Here is an 8,957-nt window from a genome sequence, read left to right as displayed (position 1 = left end):
CGGGTATCGATCCCGGGACCCTTCGCTTAGTGCACGAATGCTCTCCCGACTGAGCTACTCAGGAACTATACACGGCACCGTCACAATTTTTCCTTTATATCCACACAACTCAAATGGGCTGACAAGACGCCAGAACCCAACTTTGAGTGCACACAAATGACGGTGTCGTGTATAGTTCCTGGGGTAGCTCAGTCGGAGAGCATGCGTGCGCTAAGCGAAGGATCCCGGGATCGATATCCGTCCCCGGAACAATTTTTCCTTGAAATTATTCAAACCTGCTTTACAGGGAGCTACTGCCTGAGAGCCAGATTTACATGATGTTTATGTTTCTAAATTGAAAATAATTGTATGTTAATAAGACGTTTTTGTTTTATTTTGTAAATCATCTCTCGGCCCCCCTCCCCCCCTCCCCAGCTCTTTACAAGATCTCCCAAAGAGTCGCGACCGTCACTGTGAGAGCTACTGTGTTAGTCTATTACAGTAACATATATATTATTTTAATGTACCTAAGTACATATGATATTTCCATGCAGATATTCTGCGTCATCATACGATGAAAGAGTAATGGAACGGTGAAAAATTCTCTCCGGCGCCGGGATTTGAACCCGGGTTTTCATCTCTACGTGCTGATGCTTTATCCACTATCCACTATCATATGTACTTCGGTACATTAAAATAATATATATGATATGCGTAAATCACTTCGTGATTTAAGACGGCGCTTATTCCGTCGGATCCCGGCCAACTAGTCACTCATAACGAGTGCACCTCAGCACATGTGTAGACTTCGATCCTACGTTCATAGACATCTATGACGTAGTGCAGAGGGCGGCCACTAGGGGGAGCCCAAGAGTTGGAACTTAATCAGAGACCGTTCTGTCCGACGCCGGGGTGGTATCCGGTGTGGCTTAGTGGATAAAGCATCAGCACGTAGAGCTGAAAACCCGGGTTTAAATCCCGGCGCCGGAGAGAATTTTTCTCCGTTCCATTACTCTTTCATCGTATGATGACGCAGAATATCTGCATGGAAATATCATATGTACTTAGGTACATTAAAATAGTATATATGATATGCGTAAATCACTTCGTGATTTAAGACGGCGCTTATTCCGTCGGATCCCGGCCAACTAGTCACTCATAACGAGTGCACCTCAGCACATGTGTGGACTTCGGTCCTACGTTCATAGACATCTATGACGTAGTGCAGAGGGCGGCCACTAGAGGGAACCCAAGAGTTGGAACTTAATCAGAGACCGTTCTGTCCGACGCCGGGGTGGTATCCGGTGTGGCTTAGTGGATAAAGCATCAGCATGTAGAGCTGAAAACCCGGGTTTAAATCCCGGCGCCGGAGAGAATTTTTCTCCGTTCCATTACTCTTTCATCGTATTACAGTAACACTCCGAATTTCCTAACATGTATTAATAAAATCATAGACGATAGTGAATTGAGAAATAGCGGAATGGCTAGCAGTGTAAATGTTATTGCTGCGAGAGAACATTGCACATCATCGTCTATTGTCCGTAATACTTAAAAAAAATAAGTAAATCTAAGTTCTTTGACGTGGAAAATAAATGTACAAAGCAGTTATCTAATACAAAAATCTGGCAATACTCAAATTAACTTCACTAAATCGCAAATGAAAAAAAAAAGTCACAGCAGAAACGTAAATGGTGTTAGTGAAATGTAAGTAACCTCAACGTGATTACGAAATACGTGCCAGGGAATCAATGCAACGAATTAGAGAATAGTTAACTCAGATCAATTTCTTTTATCAAAGAACTTTATGACGTTAAATACAATTCAAGCACGCGCGCACAGACGTGGTGTATTGCGGTGTGGATATATATATGTATATATGTATATATATATATATATATATATACAGGGCGGAAGTGAAATAGCCTTGCAGATTTTCAGAGCGAATAGCTATGTTGTTTGTAACAAAAAAACTATAGGCCTAATATCATATTGGTGGAAAGTTAATAGTTTTTTTTTTTCAGAAAAAAATGTTTTTTCTCTAATGTTTAACAACCTCTTATTCTGTAACTATTGCGAGTAGGATCGTGTTCATTTTATCTCAGAAACTATAATAAATTCAGGTAACAATTTGTACACGCATTCTCTCATTTATTCTACTTCTACTGGTATGAAGTTTAATTTAGCTTAGGAGTAAGTAGGCTAGTTTCAATACAAAAATATTAATATCTACTACGTGAAGATAAACTAAAACGTTTGCATACTCATTTATTCATATCTAAATAAATAATCGCATTATAATGAAATCTTATCTACATAACCTTGTGTATTACAGTATTTAGGAGATATTTTAAATTTTACAACTGCAGCTTTAACAATTTTTGAGTACCGATACACGGGATGTATATTTAAAAAGTAGTGTTATGTAAAAGACATGTATCGAAACTTAAAATCCCTAAACTGGCAATGAAATGACGCTGGAGGTATTAAAATTATAATTTAAGATCCAAATATACTTTAACAATTTACACGCATGAATAATTTAATCTGGAGAAAATGCTGCATTTTTAAACCCGAAAACCAAAACTGTCATTTTTGGTAAACTGTATTACCAGTTTCTTAAATATGCTCGTATTTTATTACATATCGTTCTCGAATTACATGTTTTAATTTACTGTTGTGCAAAATAATTTATAGTCTATTGATAATGAATAAATTAGGTAGGCAACTACTACCACTTGATGCTACGAAGCATTAAGAATTTTGTTATCTTGGTTTCGCTTCCAGTAACAGATATATAAGAATAACTAAACACTTGTTCATACAGTTAACATGATACAGGACTGCCGCTTAAAGAAGGACAATCACGAATTCCTATGCAAGATAGCAAAATTTTCACTTCCTTGTTGTCAATCGAACTTGAGTTCAATAGATTTTTAGGTGAAAACGCTAATGTTCCAGGCAAAGCGAAGGACTGCAGAGATTAAAGATTTTCTTACTGAATCTTATGTAGACGCATAAAAGTTCTAACAGAGAGCTTAAGGAAAATGCTTCCTTAACATGGCACGAGGAAGCGTTACTGATCTCTCGGGGAAAGAACATCTGACGGTCGTTTGGCAAGCTCGATTAGAAGTTTGATGATATCGAAAACACAAATGAGAAAACACATTGTACGTATATATTTTCAAACGAATAAAAACTTCTATTTCCTGCTATATTCACAAAACAGATAAGAATTTTCAATTACCACATTCAAAAGATAATTACAAATATTGACGTGATGAACGTACAATAAATTGCAGTACAGAAATAATAATGCAAAGGTTGTAGTTGAAGTAGCAGTAATAGTGTTTCTTAGTTTGTTATCTCACAATGTTACATCAATTAGAATTAGATGTAGGAAATAAATGTCTAGGAATTTTTCTAGACTTACAAAAAGCTTTCGATACAGTCAATCAGAATATACTTTTGAATAAAATGGATAGATTGGGAATTAATGGAATGGCTTTAAAATTATTTAAATCTTACTTAAGTAACAGAACTCAAGCAACTAAAATAAATGATCACCTTAGTGAATCACGTAACACTGATATAGGTGTACCTCAGGGGACGATTTTAGGTCCTGTTTTGTTTTTAATATATATCAATGATTTACTTAAAATTGACATTGAGAAATATTCTGGTACTCTGTATTCTTATGCTGATGATACTGTGGTTATATTTAGCGGTTCGAATTGGAATGAAACTTATCAAAATTCTAATAGTGGTATTAACATTATTAAAGAATAGCTGGATGCTCACATACTTTCTTTGAACGTTTCTAAAACACAATTAATACCATTTTCATTAACATCACATGGCCTTGAACAACTAAAAATGAATAATACAGAAGCATAACAATACATGATTGTAACCTACCTACTTGCTCATGTAACGCTTTGAGTATATCCTCACAAGTTAAATATTTAGGCATTATTATTGACCAACATTTAAAATGGAACAAGCATATCTCCTTCCTGTGTAACAAATTGCGTAAAACAATCCACAAATTTTCCATTCTACGCTCTTATTTACCTGTTTATGTTCTGCGTACTGTGTACTTAGCTCTGTTTCAACAATAATTCAGTATGGTATTTTAGGTTGGGGAGAAATGGCAAAATCGACTCTCCATCCTTTAAATTTGCTCCAAAAAAGAATTATCAAAATTTGTCTATATAAACCTTTTGATTACCCAACAAAATTAATTTTTCAGGAATTTGGTGTATCAAATCTAGAACAAATTTATAAACAAACATTGCTGATTTACTTCCATAAAAACCACAATAAATTTAAATTTGATCCTCACGAATACCATACCAGACAAAATTACAGTTTCTTTCTAAATATTCCGAAATGCCACACAACTGCCGGATTAAAACACAGCAGAAGTTTTGGACCGAAAATATATAATGAATTAATTAAAGCTTACCCTGAGCTAAGCTACACTTAACTCGCATAGATTTAAGAAACAAATCAGATTAATTATTTAATTGTTTAAGCTAATTGAGTTAAAAATTTATACTCTAATATTTATGTAGGCCTACTTTTGTATTTTCTATTTGTATATAGACTCGATTATTACATGCTGTATTATTTCACCACTTATTAATGTTATTGTGCTCAATGAACTCTCTTAATTTTGTGACATATTTTGTATAACTGATCTGAACTGCGCCCGAGTACGAGCTTCTGCTCTTTCGGGCTGCAATGCCTAATGTAGCTCAAGTGTAAAGAATTAAATGAATAATAATAATAATAATAATAATTATAATAATTATTATTATTATTACTTGAATTACAAATCACAGCCTCAAACTATAATTTAACAATATCTCCGACAAAAACAAAAAGTTTAGCTTTCCAAGGGAAAACACAGGTACGATGTAAAATTTTAATTAACGACAATATAGTAGAGCAAGTAAGAGATTTTAAATGCCTGGGCTGTGAAATTGGAAACACAAGAGAATTAGATCAACAAAGAAAATTATACAATTTTAATCATATATGTGGAACGATTAAAAGAACACTATTAAACAAAACAAGGAAAGAAACCATTTTGAAGTTTTACAAAGTCTTGGCAGTCCCATCTCTCTTGTATGGCTCAGAATGCTGGACCCTAACAGAAAACCAAAAGCACAAAATAGAAGTATCAGAAATGAGATTTTTGAGATCGGTAGCTGGATACAGAAGAACAGACAGACAATATAACTAAACGATAAGAGACGAACTGAACATATTCAACTTAAATAATAAAATAAAAGAATACCAAGAAAAATATATGAACACGTACAAAGAATGCCAGAATACCGTATTCCTATAAAGATTCTAGAGTACAAACCCAAAGGCGAGAGAGACAGAGGAAGGCCTACGAAGAGATGGAGAGATCAATTTCTTTGAGAGGACGGAACAGGTCGAAAGGCCTAATCCCTGTTGATGATGATGATTATTATTATTATTATTATTATTATTATTATTATTATTATTATTATTATTATTATTATTATTATTAGATTATTTAGCGTCAATGAAATTAGTGACATTGTACGTGACGAGATGAGGCCAAGGATTCGCCACAAAACTTGCCGACATATCCTCAGAGATGGAAATATCCTCGAGATAAACTCAGCCTGGTAATCAGCCCAAGTGGAAATCGAACCCACACCCAAGCGCAACTCTGGATCAACAGACAAACATTTTAGTCAATAACAGGAAATATAAATCGAATGGCAATAAATTTTACTGTAGAGGATCGATGTACAAGTACCTTAAAATGAAATAAATCATATTCATCTGTCCACAAGGTCAGCGAATCCAGGCTTGATTTCTAGCAGAAAGGTATTTTTTTACCATGAGAAATGTATATGTTCCATAACTATGGTTTTGTTCTGTGCAGGAATGCAGAATTGGCAGTCAGTTGTGGCATACGTCACAAACCTGAATGCGTCGTTTATCCCTTCCTTTAATCCCTCGCGTCAAGATAGGGTAGAGGGAATTTGTATTTACTGTCTAGTGGTAGAATTCAGCGCAATATCATTCGGAAAACACCAGTTTATACAACTATGAGTAAACAAATACTTCTGTATTCAAAACAATCACACAGCGCGTATGAGTTCTATGTTTGGTTCTACATACGTGTGTGAGTAAACATTCTCCAAACTGAACTCCATTAATTCAACGATCGCTCTAAATTGACAGATGCACGTCTCATTTCTCTCCTCAATTTACAGCCTGTACATCTTCAGAACAGCCTAATACAACGAAAATGGTGAACAAAACAAGAATACAGAGATGTGGCGCACGTTGTAGTTGAAACTAAGTTAATTACAGAATGGTTTTTCTTTTTATTCACATGCAAAATTAGATTTGTCAATGCAGTCAATTTTACTTAAAATAGAAGGTATGTACTTTTATATTTTTCGAAATGTTATGAGCGATTTAATTTTTACATACAATCTTATATATTCTGAAGTCTGACTAGTGTAATATGTAGCTAGTCGGGATGTATGGAATGAAAGGGGAAACGAACTAGCCACCCTACCCATTATCTCCCGGCTTAGTTGCCTCATATGACGCCTTCTTGGTATCACTTATGAGGTTCAGAACTGTCTTCGGACAGTTGACTAAAGAACAACAACAGAACAAAAATCTTATATACGGGCCTAAATACCAATACAAGGATAAGGTATTCAATCTGAATTTTTATAGCAATATTTTTTGAAAAGAAGTAGCCTACTTAAGTAATTTTATTCATGAGTGAAATTTTCCTAATCTGCTAAGACAACAAGAATATGTTTTGTTTAAACATTTAGTATTATTATCAGTTCGCTTTAACCATTGTGCATTTAAGTATTTCCAATTTTTTTTATTATAGACATATTATATTTCTTTATATACCATTAGACATATAATGCATTTAATACGAATTTGTTCGTTAATTTTAGCCTAAGTATTGTAATTATTGTGATCGGAAATACTTTCGTCACTTTGTTCATGAGCACCAGTCTGTTGTAATCCACCATATGGTTGCGGACGGATCACGGAGACGACATTCAACGCCGGTGGACTGCGGAAGGGGAACCAATGCTTTCCCCTTGCTTCCACCCCCCTCCTTTGTTAACCAATGGCTTTCGCTGTGTTATCTACACAAAGAGCAACTCCTGCTATTTCATAAATCAAATGTCTATCGTTGCTTAAGAAGCTAAACAAATTTATTCAGTAGCAAAAAGTGTAAATGATTTGTAGAGTTTATCACTACCAACACCATTAGTAAAAGTAACTTTATTTCTCCGCCTTGTTCACATCTTCCTTCTTTTACCAATTTACAATCTAGTTTTGGATTCTGTGTACGGGAGAATATATCTTTTGATCGACGCTAGATTCATAATGTGGGCCTTCTAAAGTTCCTCTACAGTCCAGTCCACTGCTGTGGAGTAACGGTTAGTGTGTCTGACCATGAAATGAGCGGGCCCGGATTCAAATCCTGGTTAAGACAAGTTACCTGGTTGAAGTTTTTTCCGGGGTTTTCCCTCAACCGATAGAAAGCAAATGCTGAGAAACTTTACTGGACCTTGGACTCATTTCGTCAGCATTGTCACCCTCATCTCACTCAGCCGCTAGACAGCCATAGCAGTTGATAAATCGAGGTAAAATAAATTAAAATATCTACTGTCCAAGTCGCCTTAGTAAAATATTCCCTGACACATCTTATTATTAGCTACCACTGGTCAATAATGATTTTGTTAAATGTACAATTTCTGCTGTTTCTTATGTAATCTCATCTGCTGATTCCAAATATGAAGTCAGAATTGTTCTGCCACTCAGCAATTTTTTTGTAATTTTAGAAAAAAAAAATTAATTTTATTGCTATATACAGTCCTTAACATGCTAATGGAAAGAAAGTATTTCAAATATTTCATTTTATTGCTTTAACAATTGATCTGTAATTTTAGATCACTGTTGCCTGTGAAGTCAGAATTCATAACAAATAAATTTTATTCCTCATAAAACTGCGAGATGTAGTATTAATTCTCAGTAGAGTTGAAACTTAGAATCATGAAACAAGTTTCATAACCCGTGTTTTATTTGACCTAATTTTAAGTGAGGTAAAAGTATCATATAAAGTGAAACATAACTCGAAATATTGTGTAAATCACAAACAATTTTTCTTACATTTGTGGTTAATTAACTTTGAAAGCACACAGGTGAATTTTACTACACTAGTTAAAAGAGCTTACGGGTGTTCTTTTGATTTCAAAACAGATGAGGACAGGAACTAGGCTCCTGAAATCTGTTGTACTCCATCTAATTCTATTAGCCTAACTGGTTGGCTAAAAGGATCCAGTCATATGCCTTTTCCAGTTCCAATGATATGCCGGGAACCTAAGGATCATTCAACAGACTGTTACTTTCTAGGAACCACAGATCAGAAGATTACACGTAACTTGTCAGCGAGCTGATTCAGAACTATAAAGTGACGGGGTGTCATGTATCTCTCAAAATAACTTCTTGGATTCTCATCTATTTTTTTCCTCAAAACCTTCGAGTAGTGAGCGACGAACATGGGGAGCGTTTTCATTAGGATTTTTTTTAAATGGACTGGTACTACCCGGAGGAATGGAGCCCAGATATTCTGCCAGACTACTGCTGAGCACTCAAAAGAAATGTTTCTCATTGAAGTGTAGCCTAAGATCTAGTTCACACACAGTTTAGGTAAATAAATATGATTTTAGGTGAAATGTTACAAGGTATCAGTACTTGAAAAGTCTGAAGTACTTTTTATATAATTACTCAAAAACCCTGGGTGATAGAAACATTTTGAAAACAGATCTCAAATCAGCACGAAAAAGTCGATAAGAATCACGCACCGTTTATCTTTTAACAAAAAATACGCTTAATTTTGTTGATCAGTGATTAGAAATTAAAAAAAAACATGTAGAGAGAGG

This window comes from Periplaneta americana, chromosome 12 (assembly GCF_040183065.1).
Source record: "Periplaneta americana isolate PAMFEO1 chromosome 12, P.americana_PAMFEO1_priV1, whole genome shotgun sequence".
Lineage (NCBI taxonomy): Eukaryota > Metazoa > Arthropoda > Insecta > Blattodea > Blattidae > Periplaneta > Periplaneta americana.
Note: the sequence above shows the minus strand (reverse complement) of the source record.